We start from the raw sequence: 24,174 nt of genomic DNA on the forward strand, positions 1-24,174 counted from the left end.
TAATTTATTTACATTTCAAATGATTTCCCCTTTTCTAGGCCCCCCACTCCCCGAAAGTCTCGTAAGCCCCCTTCCATTCCCCTGTCCTCCCATACACCCCGTCCCACTTCCCCATTCTGGTTTTGCTGAATACTGCTTCACTGAGTCTTTCCAGAACCAGTGGCCACTCCTCCTTTCTTCTTGTACCTCATTTGATGTGTGGATTATGTTTTGGGTATTCCAGTTTTCTAGGTTAATATCCACTTATTAGTGAGTGCATACCATGATTCACCTTTTGAGTCTGGGTTACCTCACTTAGTATGATGTTCTCTAGCTCCATCCATTTGCCTAAGAATTTCATGAATTCATTGTATCTAATGGCTGAATAGTACTCCATTGTGTAGATATACCACATTTTTTGCATCCACTCTTCTGTTGAGGGATACCTGGGTTCTTTCCAGCATCTGGCAATTATAAATAGGGCTGCTATGAACATAGTAGAGCATGTATCCTTATTACATGGTGGGGAATCCTCTGGGTATATGCCCAGGAGTGGTATAGCAGGATCTTCTGGAAGTGAGGTGCCCAGTTTTCGGAGGAACCGCCAGACTGATTTCCAGAGTGGTTGTACCAATTTGCAACCCCACCAGCAGTGGAGGAGTGTTCCTCTTTCTCCACACCCTCTCCAACACCTGCTGTCTCCTGAATTTTTAATCTTAGCCATTCTGACTGGGGTAAGATGAAATCTCAGGGTTATTTTGATTTGCATTTCCCTAATGACTAATGAAGTTGAGCATTTTTTAAGATGCTTCTCCGCCATCCAAGTTCTTCAGGTGAGAATTCTTTGTTTAACTCTGTACCCCATTTTTAATAGGGTTGTTTGGTTTTCTGGAGTCTAACTTCTTGAGTTCTTTATATATATTGGATATTATCCCTCTATCTGATGTAGGATTGGTAAAGAAGAGACTCTGAGGGACACTTCATGCTGGTCAAAGGAAAAATACAACAAGAAGAACTCTCAATCCTGAACATCTATGCTCCAAATGCAAGGGCACCCTCATTCGTAAAAGAAACGTTATTAAAACTCAAAACACACATTGCACCTAACACAATAATTGTGGGTGACTTCAACACTGCACTTTCCTCAATGGACCGATCAGGAAAACAGAAACTAAACAGGGACACAATGAAACTAATTGAAGCTTTGGACCAATTAGATTTAACAGATATATATAGAACATTCTATCCTAAAACAAAAGAATATACATTTTTCTCAGCACCTCATGGCACCTTCTCCAAAATCGACCATATAATTGGTCACAAGATAGACCTCGACAAATATAAGAAGATTGAACTAATCCCATGCCTCCTATCAGATCACTATGGAGTAAAAGTGGTCTTCAATAGCAACAAAAACAACAGAAAACCCACATACACGTGGAAACTGAACAATATTCTACTCAATGATACCTTGGTCAAGGAAGAAATAAAGAAAGAAATTAAAGACTTTTTAGAACACAATGAAAATGAAAACACAACATACCCAAATCTATGGGACACAATGAAAGCAGTGCTAAGAGGAAAACTCATAGCCCTTAGTGCCTCCAAAAAGAAAATGGAGAGAGCATACATTACCAGCTTAATGACACACCTGAAAGCCCTGGAACAAAAAGATGGTATTTCACCCAGGAGGAGTAGAAGGCAGGAAATCATCAAACTCAGGGCCGAAATCAATCAAGTAAAAACAAAGAGAACCATACAAAAAATCAACAAAACCAGGAGCTGGTTCTTTGAGAAAATCATCAAGATAGATAAATCCTTAGCCAGACTGACCAAAGGGCACAGAGAAAGTATCCAAATTAACAAACTTAGAAATGAAAAGGGAGATATAACAACAGAAACTGAGGAAATCCAAAAAATCATCAGATCCTACTACAAGAGCCTGTACTCAACACAACTGGAGAATCTGGAGGAAATTTTCCACAATCTTAAGGGCTGGCCTGAAGGTCCCAGCATTTACCATTTTGCTGAGAAATTAGCCACACCTTTGCCTTTCACTCATGTTGTCTTGGATTTTCACAGAGTCATTAATGCTAACAGGGAAGACATTCCTCACAGGAATATGACAATATATACATTATTATATAATCAAACACAATTACATCATGGCACACATCGACACTTGTGGAGGCCCACACCTGCTGGTTCTGTCCCAGGAGCAGGAGTCATGTAGTTCTGTCCCTATCAACGGAATGCTGATATGTCACCCCATAAAGGAGTTCATAACAAATGATGCAGTAGTTACAGCAAGTTTCAAGTAGGTAACATAGTTCTGTTTCAGCTAGGACTGTGGGAAACCAGGACCCACTGTTGTCTACTTACACTGTATCAACTGATTCCTGCAATATGACCCACTGTGCTCAGTTGCTAACTGCACAGCCAAGATTCGTGATTTCATCTCCAAATGTGAACCCAGAAGTACAAAATCTGGAACTACATATTTTGGTTGGGACTATTCAGTTAGGATTCTGCTGTAAGACTCTGAGTGTAAGAATCTCTTGGCACATGCCTACCCTTCTACCTTTCAATCATCAGTTATTCCCTATCATTGCAATGAGAGTCATCTAGCTCACAGATGATTAGAAAAAAGAAAACTATTTAGTCTTTAATTTTTGTTTTCTTCCTCCTGAATCTAACTACTCCTTAAATGTTATTTTTCCCCTGACTTCTCTCAGTACTTCCAGAATTTTTCCTCTTAAATCTCCATTTCTTGTCAGATTCATCCTATGAGAATCACCCTTAAAATCCGCTTTCTAATGTTTCTGAAATTAGAAAATGTCATTATTGTGTTCCATGGCAGACATAAATGATAAACTATAAAGCTTAGGATTACCTCTGATTTTATGTCCTGTGAGAGATTTTTATATTTTGAAATATCACCATCTGTACTTAATTACCACTCCACTTATAATTCTGCCCTGAATGTATCACTGATCCACCTTCCTTTAAGGCACAAGTCATCCTAATCTACAATCAACCCTACTCCCTGGGATGACTGTTAAACACTCCACATTGGCTTCATTGTCATGAGCTTTCACATTACATAATGAGTAACCTTAGTGCAATTTAGTTCTAACTAACAGCAATTTCTTCTTTAAAAGTTTATGAAGTTCAGCCTTCTTCATGGTTCATCGAAGGTATTTCAATGGCTAGCTCCTGCCTCCATGTGTATCCTACTCTGTTACCTGCCACTAGACTCTATGTCAAGTCTCAACCCTTTCTTCCAGTTGGCTGTAAAATATTCATTCTTCTCCCTGTGAATGTTCACGTATTTTTCTTTGACCAACTTGTATCTGTTTTTCAATGACTTCTTGAGAAACTATTCCTCGTGTTCAAATTCAGATTTATTAACTGTTATTCATTGCCTAATAGTACTTTGCTCTATTACCAGGAACAGTGGCTACCTGGTTTTATCTGCTAGCTCAAGAATTCATGCATTTTTGCACCATTAATTTAAAGACACTTTCTTGGTTTTCCTCTCATACATGTCTAAACATTTAATCTGAAAATCGGAAAATCTAAGTCAGAGCCCTTCCACACCGTAACTATTTGTAATGCCTTGAAGGCATCTCTCTATCTCTTACTTTCTTGGTGTGAAGTAAATGATGTACGTTTACTCCAGGAAACCTCTGGATTCCAGTATACTTTTAACATCTATCCTCTCTCATTCAGAAATACGCTACTGCTTTGTTCATTCACTGTTGAGTTGACATGGGTAGTCAGGGTCCAGAATAACAAAACTCAATGATATTCAGTGGTTCTTAGTACAATATCCTCCTCAGGTGATCTTTTTTTTACCCAATCAATACCTTGCAAAATACTCATGCAACCACATCATTAGGCTCAATCTCAGATGCTGGATCTGCTCAAGCATTCAGGTTTTAGATGGACCGGGATTCTGGGACTATTTATGGCCTGTTGAGTTCACTATTGTTTAACCGCCTCTACAGAGTAGATACGATGACAACACCTGTATGGAGTTTTGTAAAGAATTAATGTTTCTCTTCCTAAATTGACAAGCTTTTAAAAAACGCTCTCAACATTTTTATAGCAATTAATACATATTTTCCTCCTTACATCCTGGTTTGGTAAATGAATAAATTCACCTGTCCTCGTGATTATCATCAGCTTCCAAATGGATTTTTTTTTCCTCTCAGGTCTACAAATATTTATCTACTTTTTGTCTGCCATTGTTTAACAGCTTTGGGGCTTGCTTTTTGTCTTTTGAGTAAGCAAGGTTTTTGTTACCAAAATACATCAAAACCAGAACCTAATTACTTTTGATTTATGCCTTGTGTCCGCTGCAGATTCGTTCTTATTATACCTTACTATCCCTCTCCTTCCTGCCATCATATGGCTCAAATAAAATCAGATGAGTATTTTAAAGAAACATGCACTTTTGTGTTCTTTTATCTCTACTGTAATGTCTATGACCTCAAGCCAATTTAACCCTCTCAAATCTATCTTAGCTTTAAGGCAAGGAGAGCCTTTTCTATAAAAATGTACTAAAGATAGCATAAGAAAATTAGGATTATGGCAAAATAAAACATAAGTTGTATATCTCAATAGCTGGACCAACAAAGCATGACTCCTTTGAGACAAGACTATAATACAAGCATGTCAAGGGTAGAAGAAAGTTTACTTTATTCATTATCTAATTTGAGAAACTGAGACCAAATATCTTCAATATTCCTTCCTTCTGTAACCTTATCCTGTCCTTGCTTCCATTGCTGCCCTAGGCAATATGGCATGAAAAGGCTCAGAGAGAAATATTCATTTGTAAAAGAAAAACAAATCATTATAGCAACACTCACTGGTCATTCTGTAGCAAATGTGCAATGTTCAGATTTTATATTTTCCTGAAATAACATGCACATTTTAGGCATGAAATTATGATTGTTTGACTGTGAAATGCTGCACCCAAACACCATGTGGCTTTTAGCAGCATATCATCATATCAAGAACTATTTTTACCCTTTGGCGATTTTTCCTGCTTTGGCTCTGAGAGTTAGTCCATACGGTATTTGTATGTGGCATCAGTGGCAAGGATTCTTTAGTAAGGAAGATTTCTTCATTTAAACAGCATCACTGTGTAGTGCATGTACCAGTGATAACAGAGACTCTAAACCAGAACTCACAATAGCCGCCTTTCAGGTCCAAGTGGCAAGAAATGATGTCACAGTGAGTATAGGGAATTAGTAAGATTGCTAGAGCGTCTTCATTCTCTTTAAATGATTGCAATGCACTGACACACTGAGAATATCATGGCAAAGACAATATGTTTTAAATATATACTGTGCATTTTTTCCCAGTGATTCTGACTCCTGGTGGCAATGAACTTTGTCCAGCATCTCATTAGATAAAAGCAGAGAGCCTTATGACTTCCATGCATTCATTGCTTTTCAGAAGCCTGGACAGAAGAAAAGAGCGACTCCTTGAAAGATTTAAGCACATATTGGTCCCCTTCCAGGATGCAGACATGAAACCATATAAGAAATATTTTGAAAAGACAACCAAAATTAGCCAAACTCTTTAAACTTTCAAAATGCTTGGAGCAAAAGTCTGTTTTAGTTTAATCCAAATTAGTTTGCAGACTTAACTAGAAAGAGAAGCTATAGGAAAATATGAGCTGGCTTAACGTGTGTGTCTTGTCTATAACTACAAAGTTGGCTTTTGTTTCTTGAAGAAACAGATCTGGTTATGGGGTTTTCCAAACCTGCAATGACATAGAAATGCAGTGTATGTAATCCTGAGCATGGGTTCTCAGTCAGAACTACAATTTGCATTGAGAGCAATGGGAAACCACACCAAGTCTCATGAAATTTCCTTTGCCTTGTTCTCTCAAAGGAAAGAAGCAGTGTTAGAGGGATTAATTAAATCAACTTTGTTTTCTACTCACCCAGTACACACTGCTGTTTGATGTGGTAGACGCAGATGCCAACATCATACAAATAAGGTCTAAGCTCTCCTAGGCTCACCCATGTCTTCTCCTAGATTTCTCTCTAGTTACTCATCTAAGTAGCCTTTCAGTGCTAGTCCAGAATTCCCATATATAAAATAAAGCCAGCTTGCCCATTCAGCCTGAATGCTGAATGTGTGATGCAGAGGAATTCCATTTTGTCAGTTGATTAATGTTGGAAATAAACTCTAGAACCTCAGTGGGGGAGAACTGTGCACTATTTAGAACATTTCCACCCAAGGTTAAGGGGGTACGTGCAGCAGTATACTCCTTTTCTCCTGTGAGCAAAAGAAAAAAAAACAAGAAAAGGTAAATTTATTCAAAATTAAGGTTTTATATACTTTAAACCATATGAATAATATTTTTTGCTGACAAACCTGAAGGTTAATTTTTTTCTTTATCTTTTCTGAAAATAATATGATCATGTGTACATATATACACATACTGGAAAATAACAAACTATGTAAATAAATAAATGTATACTTCATAATAAGTAATATCTATATAATGCATTCCTTCCCAGCCTGTGCCTTCAGGAAAATAGCTGCCTGACAGTTTGTACCTGTTTTTAGTTGGAACACCACAACTGCACTTTTTTGGTTTGATCATATAGATTTACCTTTGAATGGATAGCACCAATAATAACAATAGCTGCTAGTTGGTGTTTGTCAGTTTATATAACTACTGATATCAAACACTGTTTAAAGGACTGGATGTTGGAACGCAGATACTTACTATCCCACTGTAAAAAAAAAAAATAGTAAATCTGAGTCTTACAGAAGTTTCCTGGCTAATTGTTGATCAAATATATGTCACTCAAAAATGGGCAAGTTCTTCTGATACCTGTCTTTCTGTATACTTCCAAGTCTCTTGGCTCCTGCACAGGAAGCTAGCCAATGAACCAGGTTACTAAACTGACTTTATTATAGTAATTTTCCTTCTTGCCTCCCATGCCACCCCATATCCTTATATTGGAAAAAATGTTATTTAAAATGCAGGGTTGTTTTCAAAAAGGATATTTGCATGATTAGCAAGGCTAAGAGAAGTCTGTTTGCACTACTGTAGCTGATTAACTCTGCTATGGTTGTCAAACAAAAGAATGGGGTAAGGAATATCAAATAGAATAAAAACAACCATCAAAGTTAAGATTTTCTTAGTTGCAATATATCAAGACTTCTGGAATGAGGAAAACGCACATCTGTTCTTTCAAAGCAAATTGTACTTGAAGTGATCTCCCTCTTTCTCGACTTTGTGCTGGGAAAAAACTTACAGGACTCCAATTGTTTACTCTCTCAGCTACATGTAAAATGTGTACTTAGCAATGTTTTATAGTGTGGTGTTCAGTAGAATCTGTCTTATTTAACTGTCCTGATCAGAAGAGACAAGCATTTCATTTTGGCACAGTGTGGTCCCCTACCTCATTTCATCCTTTTCGAACTATTACTCACAGTTCAGAATGCCACTCTTTGAGCAGAGAAGAACAATGTGTGGGACTTTTTTTTATAAAGAAAAAAATTGTAAAACACAATAGTGATGATGAGAAGAGAATCAAGTAATGCAATTCTCAACTCTTTAGGATGGCAACTACTTGGGGCAGGGTTGTGGTGGTGAGGGGAATGTGTCTCATGAAGGTTCCCTAACAGAATCTTAAAGAAAGAACGAAAAAGAAAGATCAAAGGAAAGTTAGCTTTTAGATTACAAAAGAATCCAAGTTGAAAAATCTAGTCTGTAGGAGTGTCGGTTGCCAAAACACAGGTGACTAAGTGATGTAAACCCAGGCAATTTCTGTTTGAGGAGACACTGGAGGGAGTGAAAACACTTGTTAGATGTCCTGAGAACAAATGGGACATTGATGGCAACTGTGTTTGAACTTCAGCTGACTGCCTCCATGAGCAAAGCCAGGATAAGGGAAGAACAAGGGAAACCTTTTAGGAGGCACTGAAATGGGTCTTGTTTTCAATCATGATCACCAAACAGGAAAAAAAAATATTTCTTTTTTTTTAATTTATTGATATATTTATTTACATTTCAAATGATTTCCCCTTTTCTGGACCCCCACTTCCCAAAAGTCCCATCAGTCCCCTTCCCTCCGCCTGTTTTCCCACCCAACCCTTCCCACTTCCCTGTTCTGATTTTGTTCTAAACTGCTTCACTGAGTCTTTCCAGAACAAGGGGCCACTCCTCCGTTCTTCTTGTACCTCATTTGATGTGTAGATTATGTTTTGGGTATTCCAGTTTTCTAGGTTAATATCCACTTATTAGTGAGTGCATACCACTGATTCATCTTTTGAGTCTGGGTTACCTCACTTAGTATGATGTTCTCCAGCCCCATCCATTTGCCTAAGAATTTCATGAATTCATTGTTTCTAATGGCTGAATAGTACTCCATTGTGTATATATACCACATTTTTTGCATCCACTCTTCTGTTGAGAGATACCTGGGTTCTTTCCAACTTCTGGCAATTATAAATAGGGCTGCTATGAACATAGTAGAACATGTATCCTTATTACATGCTGGGGAATCTTTTGGGTATATGCCCAGGAGTGGTATAGCAGAATCTTCTGGAAGTGAAGTGCCCAGTTTTCGGAGGAACCGCCAGACTGATTTCCAGAGTGGTTATACCAATTTGCAATCCCACCAGCAGTGGAGGGGTGTTCCTCTTTCTCCACATCCTCACCAACACCTGCTGTCTCCTGAATTTTTAATCTTAGCCATTCTGACTGGTGTAAGGTGAAATCTCAGGGTTGTTTTGATTTGCATTTCCCTAATGACTAATGAAGTTGAGCATTTTTTAAGATGTTTCTCTGCCATCCGAAATTCTTCAGGTGAGAATTCTTTGTTTAACTCTGTACCCCATTTTTTAATAGGGTTGTTTGGTTTTCTGGAGTCTAACTTCTTGAGTTCTTTATATATATTGGATATTAGCCCTCCATCTGATGTAAGATTGGTGAAGATCTTTTCCCAATTTGTTGGTTGCCGATCTGTCCTTTTGATGGTGTCCTTTGCCTTACAGAAACTTTGTAATTTTATGAGGTCCCATTTGTCAATTCTTGATCTTAGAGCATATGCTATTGGTGTTCTGTTCAGAAACTTTCTCCCTGTACCGATGTCCTCAAGGGTCTTCCCCACTTTCTTTTCTATTTGCTTCAGAGTATCTGGCTTTATGTGGAGGTCCTTGATCCATTTGGATTTGAGCTTAGTACAAGGAGACAAGGATGGGCCAATTCGCATTCTTCTGCATGCTGACCTCCAGTTGAACCAGCACCATTTGTAGTGTGCCCCAAAATCTACTTTTGTTCTTTTCTGGGGGTTTCAAGAGGGATGAAATCTGTTCTCTTGAGAATCCAGAATGAGATCATCTATCCACAAAAAGAAAAACAAGGTAAAATTCTTTTTTTGTCTGATGCTTTTTCCTCCTCTTTATGTCATGAAACTCAAACCCAGACAAGTTAAAGTGTCCTTTGACTCATTAGTTGTCACTGGTTTCAGGAGGCAGATATAAGGTGGAGGTAGGGTGAAAATGATTACCAGGTTTCCCTGTTCTAATGTCTTCATGGAAACTTTCTATTTATATTTTGATGAATTTAGTATTCTGAAAAAAATTAATGCATTTGTAACTAATCTGTGCACTTAGAGATATCCTGATTTATGCCGTGCACTCATGTTTTTCTTACTCCGTACACACAGACACACATACACACATATACACATATACATACACATACATCCTCTTCCTTCAGCACAGTCCCTTTAATTTTTTCCCCAAATCTTGTTAAATCTTTGTTGGATTTTACATTCATGGCTCAGTTAGATCAATAACCTTTGCACTAAGTTCTAAACCATTAACCGAGAACACCTCTGTTATCTTCCTCTTCCTGTGGCCAAGCTCCTGACAAATACAGTTTAAGGGAGGGAAGAATGATTTGGGCCCAGTTTTCAAACTAGGAAGGCCATCATGGCAAGAAGTTGTAACATAACCAGCTCGGTGGCAGAGGGAGCAAAAAGTGGTAGAATTCTCTACACATCACTGGCCGACCAGGAAGCCAAGCATGTTACAGGATGCAATCTGCAACATTATACTCCAAGATGTACCGCAGTGTCCTGATTATTCTAACTGGTCCCTATTTAATTTAAAGGTTCTTCAGCCTCCTTTACATTACCACCAACTGCTCAAACTCAGGAGCCTTGGTGAAGATTTCATACACAAACCATAACATACTATGTGCATATCATGGAGATGGTGAGGATTTTAAGGAGATAATACAAGGGCAGTTTCTGATTTTTTTATTTGTTTGTTTGAAAATTTCAAACTCACTGAAGCATGCAGAGGCTGTCCCATATCTTTGTTCAGTATAAAGTGCTTTCTTAAATTTCATTTTTTGCATTAAGTGCTAGGTATTGAACTCAGGGTTTTCTGTACTTGGGGCAAGTACTACAACACTGAGTTCTCCCAGCCTCATAGCAATCACTTATAAATTCTTTTCATTCATCGCCAGTTATATGGATTATACAGAGAGATTTCGATGATTTCCTTCAAGCTTCTGGGTGGTGGAAGACAAACTGCCAGTGGTTTGTAAGTTTCATTATATATGTTCAAGTTTTATAGAGTTGCTAAAAAGTCATTGAATTTGCTGGCAGGACTGCATGCTGATGAGTACCATGAAAGAACAAAATAAACTTCCTCAGTCTTTTCTGAATTTAACCAAGATATCACTGATTTCTTCAACGATCAGAATCCAAAAACGTCAATAAAAAGTATGTTGGGATAATTGGCAAAAAATTTATATTTACTGCAAGGAGGAAATGTACCTATGACTTTCCTCAGATTAGGTGTGTACAAATGCAACTGGCATGATTAACTTTAATGCACTTGTTTGCTGTATCTTCTAAGCCTGATTAAAGATCAATTTATACTTCTTCCCAGACGGTCAGAAAACCCATTTATCCAAACATGTTTCCAAATGATAAGGTACAGACTGAAGGATATAATGATTACATAGGGTTATTTATGATTGGGAATTTGCTGTAGGCTTTGAGTATTGCACAAAATACAAGCCTGCAAAGTATAAAAAGTATCTGTAAAGAATGTACCAGGACCCAGTAAGGGAACCATCTCTTGAAAAGAAACTGCAGTGGCAGGAATGCAATGTCCCACAGTGTCTTGCAGTCAAGGGCAACAAAATGTCCCCAAGGATTTCAAACTGCAGCCATTTTGAAGTAGACGTTTTTCCCTGTCCTCAGATTCCTTAGACTCAGTTTTTATTGCACGAACTCTGTGTTTATTCCATGATGGGCATTGCCACAAATATATATCCCAACAGTTAAGAGCCATCTAAGTATTGTAAGATTTGCTCCGTTTATTAATATTAAAGATTAAGGATTCTATCTTTTGTTCAAAATGGTGTTGATGAATTGTATTTGATGAGATTTTCCAAACCTTTCTATAGGCCCTTTTTGTTTAAGTAGTCACTTGGCTAAGCAAGGGCGTCACGGCTAAGTCATGAGAAGCGCAAGTGTGTCCCGAGAAGTCTTTCTGGCATGGAATGAAGACTACATGTTAATTAAAATTCTTCTTTCTTGGTACAGCATGATAGACAACAAGCAGAATACATATACCCACAGCTTAATGCTTAACAAGGCAAACATAAACAATTTTTAAACATTTAACTGAGTAATTTCTATGGATAAAATGCAAATTTTAAGAGTTTGATGCAATTTGGGTACCTAACAGTAAATATATTGAAGACATGAGCCAGTTAGATGGTCTCTCTTGTGTTTCTATAATGTACTGCTAAAATCCTTTAACTCTTTGCTGTCCCCATTTGGATAAAGATTTAATTCCACAAAGTTGCCCATTCATATTAATAATGTAATCATCTTGAATACCAACAGTGGCACTTATCTTCTATGTTACGATTTGGTTGCTATTTATATAATATTTTCTTGCTAGCTTGCTTTTTACTTGAGCTAAACATTATGTATTTCTTTTTTATATATAAAATCATTTTTATTGACTCTCATCTTCATTTACATTGCCAATGGTAAAACCTTTCCCTATTTTCCCCCTTCCCAAAGACCCCCAAACTCTCCTCCTACCCTCTGCCTCCACATATATGCCCCTCCACCCAACACACTTTGTTGGGGCCTCTATTGAGCCTTTACCTGACCAAGGACCACTCCTCCCACTGATGTACAACAAGGCCGTCCTCTGCCACATTTTTGGCTGGAACCATGTGTACCCCTTGTTTGATGGCTCAGTCCCTGGGAGTCTTGAGGCATCTGGGTGGCCAAAGTCATTGTTTTTCCCATAGGTCTGTAAACCCCTTCAGCTCCTCCAAACAACCCTCTAGCTCCTCCATTGGGGACCCCACACCCAGTCAAATAGTTGGTTGCTAGTTTCTGCCTCTGTATTTGTAAGGCTCTAGCAGGGCCCCTCAGGAGACAACCATGGCATGCTCTGTTCGGTATACGCTTCTTGCATTAGTGTCAGGGTTTGGTGATTGTTTATAGATGAATCCCAAGGTAGGGCAGTCTCTGGGTGGCCTATGTATTTCTTATCGTATGAACCTGTTACTTTTCATTGTTATTCCAGAAGTACAGGAGAAAATTTGAGCTTGTAGTTAATTTGCCACTTTTCTATTTACTGATATATTTGTGAGTCAGAATGATTGCAAATAAAAATTTTCTCCATGCTTCATGAAACAGAACCAGATACTTAGTGAACTCTAATTTGGAAGTTTGCCTACACAGATACTATTACTGCCAATCTTAACGACAGGCTTCTTGACTTTAGGGATTTTCTCTATGCTTATGACAATTGAGATGGATGGCACCAGCAGGACTTAATGCTCCTCATTCTGCAGTATCAGTTTTTAGATTATGAATGCAGTTTTATAAATTCCCATTGTTAATGAAAATTAGAAAAATTGATTTCTAGATTATTTTGTAATTTATGCATATGGTTGCTCTAAGTTTTGATAATTTTTCTTAATTAAATATGTACAATGTCAGTTGCATAACTGTAGGATATATGTGTTTGCTTTCTGTGTATTTGTATATGTTTCTGTGGATGTGTGGTGTGTGAGACATATGAAAGAGGAGTACAAAATGATATTATCAGAAGCATGGAAAAGAAAGAAAAACAGCAAGGAGATATGTAAGAAGATTCTCAGGTAATTATAAGTATTTGGCAGAAAATTAAGAGTGCAATGTGCTAGTGAATGCAAATTTAGACAAAGGATTTAAGGAGATATCTCTGAGGATGTGATATTTATGCAAAGATCTGAATGACACAAAGGAACCGTGATAAAAATCTATGGGAAGAACATTTCAAGTAAAAGGAAGAGTTGCCGAAAAGGTCAAAAGGCAGAAATAAGCTTAGCTCTGTTAGAAGTTCCAAGAAGGTCTTAAGCTTATGTGTCCTATGCAGAGTTTTAAAATATCTTTCAGACTGCAGCTGAGAGACTTGAAGAATCAGATGTAAACAAGAGAATTGTTAGTTAATGGCTACAGTAATCTGAGGAAGGACGTGGCTTGAACCAGAGGCAGCAGAGTTAGTGGAGTGGATGTATAATATATTTTGGAAGTAGAATTAACAGAATTTAGAGAAGACTCAGCAAAATTGTAAATAGAAAGACAGTAATAAATGGTAGCTCAAATGTTTGGGTGCTAAAAAGAAGTTGTGGATCCATTCACACAAAAGGGAAAAGCAGAAGAGAGGGCTTGCTTTAGGAGGAACAAGAATGAGAACCTTCCTTTGGACACATTTTGGTTTATAGTGTGGAATTGCAAAATTTTTGTTACATTCCTGACATACGTGATACCTAGACAACTAATAAACCATTATTGTGAAGGATTTTTCCAGTGTATCCTGGCTTGGAAATATAACTAGAGTAAGCAGAGAAAAATATGTGTGTGACACTAGCCCATCAGCAGTAGACTGAATAGAACTAAACCAGAGTAAAATTTAATAGCGTCTCAACCTGGAGACAGGACAGCTCTTCAGCCCAAGAAGTCCAAGTTGTCTGTCCTTTGGATATAGGCCTTATACCCATGACTCCCATATGTTTTGAGGTCTTAAGGTATGAACTGTCCAGGCCTCCAGCATCCCATGATGTGGGACATATATATATGTCACATTGTGAGACTTCTTAGTTTCCACAGACAAACAAATCAAATATTCTATCAACCGTCTCTGATATACACATTCCTGAACCAATCTGCCAATTTCTATACAACACAACAACCAAAGCATTCCATTTGTGTGTCTCTAGAGTACTCTAAGACAGTTTCAAAGTCATATCCACAAGGATGGCAACTTAGCACTAGCGATAAACTTAAGTTTCAGTTGGAGTCCTGAGAGTGAAATAATTCACCTATGCTACTTATACAGACAAAAGTAATGAAAGGGAGAACTGGTGTCAAGGGCTGACCAAACTGTGAGGTGAAACTTAGAAAGCCAGTCACAAGGACTGGGAAGGAAAGGACTACAGAACACGGCATATTATGATGTGCTGGAATGACTGCAGCCAGACAGAAAAAGGTATGTCAAGAAGGGAAAATTTGCTACATTAAAGGTGTTAACCCGCAGCCTTGTTCTGCAAGTACCACCTACTGCTATAGATGCACACGACTTCCTAGACTGAATTATTTATTTAATAATAACAGCAACATTGTGAAGGAGAATTAAACATAAGATTGAAATGTCACTGATTCAGAAACTCTCAGAAAGCATAAAAGGCCAGGCAGTGGTGGCACACTCCTTTAATCCCAGCACTTGGGAGGCAGAGGCAGGTGGATTTCTAAGTTCAAGGCCAGCCTGGTCTACAGAGTGAATTCCAGGATAGCCAGGACTACACAGAGAATCCCTATCTCAAAAAACAAACAAACAAATAAAAAAAACATAAAAAACTGTTTAAAGTAAGGAAAATAACTAAGAGATTTTTGAGAAATAAATTAAAACAACAACAAAAAAAAGACATATACTTGAGATTTTAAGGGCCAAACACCAGAAAATCTTCCAATGGATGTGTAAAGATGACCAAAACAGAGGCAATATTGAAGACATGAGAATGTAGAAGGAGAAATCTGAGAAGGTTCCCATTCCTATACAAAAATCCTATAGGCAATTGACTGCTGGGACAGGGAAAATTAGCCTCTCTCAGGGATAAGTCCCCTTATAGGTTATCCAATACAAGGTGGTCAGCACTGAAACTATATGCATACAATCAACTAAAATGGATTCAGCAGGGTGTATTTATATATTTGTGCATATATATACAAATATGTAAACATATAGCAATAATAATTAAAGATAAAGATGTTATCAATTTGAGAGTGGGAAGGGAATGAGAGGGGATAGCAGAGAGGTACATGAGAGGGGCTGGAGAAGGAAAGGCATTAGGAAAGTGTTGTAATTCTGCTTCAGTTAAAGATATGCAGCCTGTTCTCTGATTCCCACAGCAGCTTGTTGTTGTTGCAAGAGTGGGTGTGTCTCTGACTCTTGGTCCACTCTTGAGACTCTTTTTCCTATTGGTTTGCCTCGTTCAACCTCAATAGGAGGATTTCACCTTCTTTTGTGTTTTGCTATCATCTCCTGGAATCCTGCTCTTTTCTAAAATGAAAACAGAGAGGGAGGAAATTTGGAGAGAGAAATGGTGGGGTCTTAGAAGGAGTAGAGGGATGGGAAACTCTGGTTAGTACATATTATAAAAGAAAGGAATATTTTCAATTCAAGAAATGCATAGAAAATTAAAAAGGAAAGTATCAGCAAGATATACCTCTACCTAACACTTGATAAGATGATATCTTAGAAAAATGAAACATAATTTTTCACAAGAAATAAAAATAAATAAATTCTTCAAAAAAGGAGTCTCCATAAGTTAAAACAAGAAGCCAACTCTGACTCAGTATAGAACAATGTGAGACATTTTTATTTTTATACATGACTTCACATTTTAATTATCAGAACCTATCTTTCAGTGATAGATATTTAAATTACATGATATGTGGACTTGTAAAAAAATGAAGCAAGTGATGAAATAGTCAGTTATGGCTAAAAGGGAATGAATCTCTCATCATACTTGTATGTAGAGGTTATCATCTATAGGAAGACTTCATTATGTTCTATTTTTAATACTTTATGATAAAAAAAAAAGTTGCTTGGAAGCCTGTGCAGGGGCGCATTTCTGTAATTATAACCCTTGGAAAGTGGAAGCAGGGGGATCAAGAGGTCAAGGGTCACCTTGGCTTTGTGCCTATCTTGAGAAATCCAGGACTACTAGAGACCCCGTCTAAAAGAAACAAACAAATCTAAAAAAAAAAAATGGTAACAAAACAAGAATGGAGCTCCCAAACACAAATGTCCCCCCAATTTTTGCTGAGTTTCTATACTTCTTTCCCTCCTGCTTTTTAACTGGAAATCTTTGAAAACTTTCAGGTCTAAATTCCTCTGAGATTTACCTGGTACCTTATTTGTCCTAGTCTTCTCTGGAGCATCTTACTTCAGTGTGGAATAAAGATTGGGCTCTCAGACTCCCTGATTATTTATATTCATCACTGCTCCCTCTGCTCAGTTTGCTACAAACATTGCTGACAATGAGTATATACTCTTGGAAATGTCAGAGGGCTTAACTTTCTGATCCTGCCCCTTGCCTCACAAGCTCCTGCTTAACCTTCAGTGAGATTGTATCATGATTCAAAATCTTTGTTGCCCTTTCATGTGAGAGAAGGACCTACCCTGCCCCACTGGCATCCCATCTGATCACATACATTGCTCTGTCCCATGGAAGGTAAGGAAGGCTATGACACTCACCACAGTTATCATCTCACTGTAATAGTCTCTTTAACCTTCCCACAGAAGTGCTACCTTCATCATAGATTCCTCTCAAATATATGACTGGCATAGAGTAATACCCAAACCAGGTGAATACTGAACCTTTTAAGTGTCTCATTTGAAGCTGTTTGTTATTACACCGCAACCTATCTTTGGTCTTTAAAACATATTCTCTCCAATCAGCATTTGTTATGGCTACTTCAGTCCTAGACAAAGAGGTTTCTGCCTCAAACAACCCACCATCCACAAACTAGCCTGATAAAGTTTACATGCAACAAGAACTGAATTATCATGAACAACACAGTCATCGTTGACTTAGCTCTTTTCATTGGTGGTGTCTGAGTGATTAGCGATTAAAATGCCTATAATTCATAGCTGATACTAATCTCTATATGAAAATATAATGTGATGATTTGTATTACATGTTAAATGTATAAAATATTGAGGCTGGTTTATCTTATGCACTTAAATATCAGGAAACAACCATAAGAATACTAAATAAAAGCAATTTAACTCCAACAGCAATAAATACTATCTACCAAATTGTCATCTTTTTAGTACTAGCACAATGATAGTTCATGAAAATGAATAATGATGTGCTATTTCTATTCAGGAAAGAATGCTAGTTTTAATATGCTTTAAAAATAAAACAGTATCATATTAATCAAGGCAGACTTGGTAAACATAACCTCAACTCACAGTCAACTGGAACTTATAATTTAATTCTACTTCTTGAAACATGTGGCTGGCTTACCTCCCAGGCTGTATGACCATTTCTGTCCCTTTTCAATGCTTCCTTGAAGAGACAGATACTAGAGACCATCCCTACCTGGCTGTTCATGGTTTTCTCTTGGAAATGACACACTCTATTAGGCAATTAGTCATGTGCTCCCACAGGAAGCTTCTCAGGAAGAAAATGCATCTGCAAGAGGAGGAGGAACATGCATGTAATAACATGAAAAGGACAGATTAACAAAAGATGGGCATTTCAATTCAAACATAAACAGGGAATGCAGCACAAGAATTATAGGATATCTAAATTTCTACTTATATGCAAAAATGTGTAACCAAACAAGTACTTGCAATGACTACAATACACTGTTTTAAAATTATGCAATAACATCCTATACTGCTATGTTTCTTTCACTAAAACAATAGGTCATCCCTATTGTTTAACAATACTAACAGAAAGCACAGCAATGCCACAGTGAACATTCAGTGAGTACTTGTTTGTACTAAGCAGGGAAGAGGTTTAAGAAACTGCTGTGTGAGATGGCTCCCTCAGAAAGATCTGGCAAACCGTTGTTATTGATTTAGGAAAGTTCATTTGGAATCTTTGAATAATAATTAATACAATCAAATTGAGTTCTAAGAGCACGAATGACTGGGGCCTAGCAATGCATGATATTAATGGTAACATCTCATTCTATAACTTCGTTTTCATATTTCTTTACATCTCCTTATGACTTGGCAGCAGTTCAAAGATAACATATGTGCATTTTAGTGCTCCAAGGAATTTTGAGTCTGCGCTAACATAAAATGTGCTTTCACCTCACCAACTTTGTGCTATGATGCCAACTGGGGAATATTCTCATGTGTGTCAATCAGACATCGAGTAGACTCTAGAAATCTTAATCCTATTTTTTGGCATGTGGATGAGAGGAAGGACTTAAACAAAGAAATCACACGACTGTCCACACTTTTGGGGAACATAATGGAGGAGGCATTCAAATTCTGGACAGGAACGTAGAGGAAATGGCATTGAGATGCACAAATGACTTTCAAAGTACTATAAACTTAGCTCATAAGGAGGGTTTGGAGTATAGGAATGCTAGTTTTAGTCTTTTAAAATGCATCCATACTATACGTGTATGCTTAGTGTAGTTTTAAAACCAGATGCACTAAATACATTGAAGGGAAAAACAGGACATCAAATTTTGACTCCTTCAATAATTACAGGTTTTTACCCTTGCAGTACAATACAAAAGACATTGAGGCATGATTTGCAATTCATAAAAAGCATTTGGTAATTAGCTATGAAGAGTAGTGAGCTACACTGAATCGACTTAACCTCATGGCAGTATTATGTTACTAGTTAAATTCTACCAGTAAAGCTTCCATCCCTTCATGCTTACTCACTGTAGGTTGGAAAGGTTCTCAACACTGGTGCCAGTGAACATTTATAGAATGAAATCTGATATTTGACTATCCCTTCCATGGCATAATATCAGGATCTTTATCAACTTCTTAAGCTTCATTCTACTATTCTCATGGATGATTAAATCAATACTTAATTGTATGTATTCCCTCTCCTACACTAAATGTGTTTTCAACTTCCTGTTCTCCCATATGCTAGACTGTTTTCTGCTAAGTGCTCTCCCTTACCTCATCTTCCTGGAAAAACATCACTCATCTTCCAAAATTTAACCTGAATATAATCCTTAAGTATTTCCTTTACTCTTATAATAAGAGTTTAGCACTTGTTCTCTAAGCTCTTAAAGTCTCTTGCCTATTCTTCCATAGATGCACTTAATGTATTTTTGTTTGTTCAAGACTCGTCTCTCCTACCGACATAGGAGCACAATGAGAGTTACACAAGCTCTTTGCTATTCATCATTATTTACTGAGGGCTTAGGAGAGTGACTGAAGTCTGGGGCACTAAACAGATGCTTTTTGAATGAATGATTAACATCAGATGATATTTGTAGCCAAGACTATAGAAGTCCCCAATAAGACCCAATTCTGCCACCCATCAGATTTACCCAAACAATCAATAATGACTTATTCTGTTTTCTTTCATGCAGAATTATGGCCTTATATTTTTGCAACACCAACAATAAGTATGGATTATACTCATTTTATTTCATCAGATCTAAAACTACAGTAGAATGTTCTATGAATTCATTTTAAGCTATGAAAACAGAGAAAACCCAGTTCTTCAAATATCAAGCACCCTGTCCAACAACTAAAAATCATTTGAACCTCTGAATATAACCCAACAGGTCACAGCTGTTCTTTATTAGAAGTATACCAAGGATTAGATGGTTATGTCTATAATAATGATAACAAAACCTATTAACATAACTAAAAGACTGACATCTAGAAAATCCCAGACAGCACAGATCATCGGGACCTCTGCAACCATGACATTAGTGTTATAAACCTTGGACCTGGACAGCATGAGAAACTCCTTTAGCACCTTATATGCCTGAAGTATAGTCAAAAGAATTGTTTCAGAGAACTCGGTTATCTTTGTTTATGCCAGACAATCAGTTCTGGTCAGAGCTACTTACTGTTATTTCCATCAAAAAACAGTTCATTTTTTCCCAATAGAAAATATGAATTAGATGAAGTTTTCTCAAAATTATATCTAAGTTAACGATTCAACATCCTCATCACTTTGCATTTAACTGATTGGGCCTTTTGAAAAAGCAATGTTATTTGTAATGGCTTTTTACTTTTCTAAAGCTATACCTAATTCATATTATTTCCAGTAAAATGTTTTATTACTCACATGAGCCCTAAAAAAAACCTTTAAAATTTTCCTTTTTTTCCTATATTCAACTGTACAGAAATAACTTATTTACTCCCCTACTTTCTGTTGGTAAAGTAATGAAAACAATTCATTTTTAAAATACGTAATCCTTTCGTGCTTTACTCAAAGGATAAACCCAAGTCAATCTACTGCTTAGTTTATTGAATATTGTTGGCTTATAAATTATTATATTTTGAATGTATAATTAAAGAAATATTCACATGATAGCTGTTCAGTAGCAAATCTTCTTAACTAAAATAGAAGACAGTTGGAGGATATCAAACCAACAAAGGTAGTATGTGCAAGTATCACTATCTGAATGCATGACATGTTTAATGAAATATGCTATCCCTAGTACAAATAATTGTCTTTATTTTCATCTTCTTTCTGGGTGCATCATAGCAGGCTACAGAAGATTGTATGTTTTATCCTGATCTACAACCAATTCATAAAACTCTAATGGAAATGAAGATTTTGCTATTTGAAGTGGTCAAATTTCCATTTTCAAACACATCACAGCTTATAACCACTGATGGCATTTAGGTTTGCTTTTGAGTTTTAGGATAATAGCAAATTATAGAGAAAATCTACCAGTTCTTTGTCTAAGGGAAAAGGCCCATTACCTGCTTGCAAGAAAAGCAAATCTACACAGTGTTTAAAATGAAATATATGTATAAGTATTTGTTTATAGTTGTTTGCTATTTGTAAACTTAAGATCATTAGTCTTGCTTTATTGAACAAGGACTTTATGCAAGTAAATAAAGAAACCTTTCTCTTACCTTTAAGTATAATTGAGAACTAAAGTGAAGAATTTAAAAAAGCAATGGGACTGAGATTCCTTTCATTCTTATTTCAGTGATCTGTGATCCATGAAATATGTCTGCTTCAAACAATGCAGCCAGAATGGATATATGTTGATACACACCTTCACCTCTCTGAGGCATTTTCTCCTGCATATTCCCTGACTGAAGCCTTTAAAAAGTTCTGCTTTTGACTGCAGTCTCTCCTCTCCTGTACATGTTTCCCCAGTGGTGTTTGCTAACATAGTGACATCACTAGTTCAACAAATATTTTTGGAGCATCAACTTGAAGATTATAATCTCTATCCTCTTTTCACATTAGTAAAACATGTTACAGAATAAAGAATCCAGATGTGTTCAACTCTTGATTAAACTTTTATATTTTCATGGGAGCCTATTACTTGGTGGGGCACCAATTTCTAAAACATGCAACTGCATGGTTAAATTAATATCTAACTGCCTATGATCTTTCCTCTTCTACCCAATTAGTTTTTTTTTTTAGCATTACATAGTTTTCTTTATTTTTTATTATTTTTTTTATTTTCTATATTCTTTGTTTACATTTCAAATGCTTTCCCCTTTCCCAGTTCCCCCTCCCCATAAGTGCCATAAGCCCTCTTCTCTCCGCCCATTCCCTAATCACCCCCCCCATTTCTCTCTCCTGGTACTCCCCCCCCCCCCATTTCTCTCTCCTGGTACTCCCCTACAATGCTAGATCAAGCTTTTCCAGGACCAGAGCCCTCTTCTTCCTTCTTCTTGGGAATCATTTGATATGTTAATTGGGTCTTGGGTATTCAGAGCTTCTGGGCTAATATTCACTTATCAGTGACTGCAGTCCATGTGTGTTCTTTTGTGATTGGCTTACCTCACTAGGATGATATTTTCCAGTTTCAACCATTTGCCTAAAAATTTCATGAATTCATTGTTTTTAATTGCTGAGTAGTATTCCATTGTGTAAATATACTACATTTTATGCATCCATTCCTCCATTGAGGGACATCTTTTCTCTTTCCAGCTTCTGGCTATTATAAATAAGACTGCTATGAACATAGTGGAGCAAGTGTCCTTATTGCATGCCTGGGAATCCTCTGGGTATATGCCCAGGAGTGGTATAGCAGGGTCCTCCGGAAATGTCATGCCCTGTTTTCTGATAAACTGCCAGACTGATTTCCAAAGGATATATTGAACTCCATTATTTTTCAGGTAATTGTTTTTTCCAAATATTTTTTTAAAATATCATGTTTCAGTCCTTCTTTTCCCAAATTCAAAGTATGTGTTTTTCTTTTCCTCTCTGCTGCATATAGGTTGTGATCTCTCTTGAACTTCAATTTCTTCCCAAGTATACTTCAGTCAACTTACATTACTTTTTAAATTTCATAGTGATAGTAAATATACCACTTGACAGCAGTAATGTTTGCATGGTTTGTTTTACAATTACCAAAACACCAAGCTATACTTAAAATGGTCAGAATGTATGCAGTATATGATTCAACTACACCCTAGATAGCACGGAGGTGAAGGATACACACTTAACTGTTTCACAACACAATACACATTCTAATCAAGTCATAGTGCTCAGATAACCAGAAAACTATTGTTAGTATTTTCTCTTCGTTGTGGGAAATTATTATAAGTCAAATTTATTTTAAGTCGAAAATAGATTTTAAGTAAATACATGGTATAAAAATATATTTTAGACTTCATCTTTTTTAATTTGTATTTTTCTTTATACTCATTCATTCACCTAGCACAGATTTACTGAATTTGCATATCTTCCAAGAGGTCCATACATCCCTGTCTTTTGTGCCTCACAATTATTTGGTGGAAACAATGTAAAAAAAAAAAAAAACAAGAGAATAAGCAAAATTATTAATATTGGTTTTGATTTAAAGGAGAGAGTGCCCTGAGGTAGAAAATAGCAAGAGGATGAAAGAGATGGGCAGGCAAACCAAGCATGAATTAAGGCTTAATTTGAATCATTCAAAAGAATTTAAAATTAATCAGATATTCTTAGATAATTTCTAAGAGAAAAACAAAAGACAAAACAAGGAAATCTCAATCAGACCAAAGAAATGGAGTTTGATGTATTTGAGAAAAAGCCTGAAGACCAGTATAGGGTTGTAACTTACGTGACATTAGCAAGAGCATGAGGCCAGTTTAGGTTGTGTATGATATCATAAAAAAGGTGGCCACTTTCTTTATTAGTTTTAGGAAGATACTGTAAGTCATGAGATGAGATGATTTAAATGTCATGTAAATCACATCACTTTATTCATGAATTATAGATTAACCATTGACAGAAGAAGTGAAAAGCCATTGATACAAACACTGAGCAGGATTAAACTTAAACCACAGTTTTGAGATTTCCCCTTAGCTGTCACCTAACACTACCCTTACCCTAACCCTAACCCTAACCCTAACCCTAACCCTAACCCTAACCCCCAAGGTCAATGTGGTTGCTGAATCTGAGGCATCAAAAATGCAATGCACAAATTTCTTGAGTAGCAAAGTAACCCCATGAGTTAAAAATAAAAAGGGGGCTGTATATGTTCATCTAATGCATGGATCTTGTAAAGCTGTTTTCTGCTTGTTTCATAATGTACAGGCTGCAGCATTGTTATGATATACATATTAGAGAGGTACTCCTCAACCACAGTGGGTTTCTCATGACAGACTCATCAACTTGAAGAATATAAATTAGCAATGCATTTGAGAGAAGTCACCTAGGAAATGTTGATAAGCCTTGCCAACTTTAAGTATGTACGGTATACTAACACTTGTCCACAACTAGACAAAACTGTCTCAACCCAAGCATGTTGCATAATAAAACACTAACTGTCTCCTGTAGCTTATAGAGTATACTACTATAAGTGAATATGAGATTTCACTCTCAAACCATCCCCAAATAGGGAACTCCTGACGATGATTCATCATGATTTGTGGACCATACACATGCAGAAATGTGTGTAATAAGAAAGACTTAAAGTAACACTTAAATGAAACAGC

The sequence above is a fragment of the Apodemus sylvaticus genome, chromosome 5 (assembly GCF_947179515.1).
Source record: "Apodemus sylvaticus chromosome 5, mApoSyl1.1, whole genome shotgun sequence".
NCBI lineage: Eukaryota > Metazoa > Chordata > Mammalia > Rodentia > Muridae > Apodemus > Apodemus sylvaticus.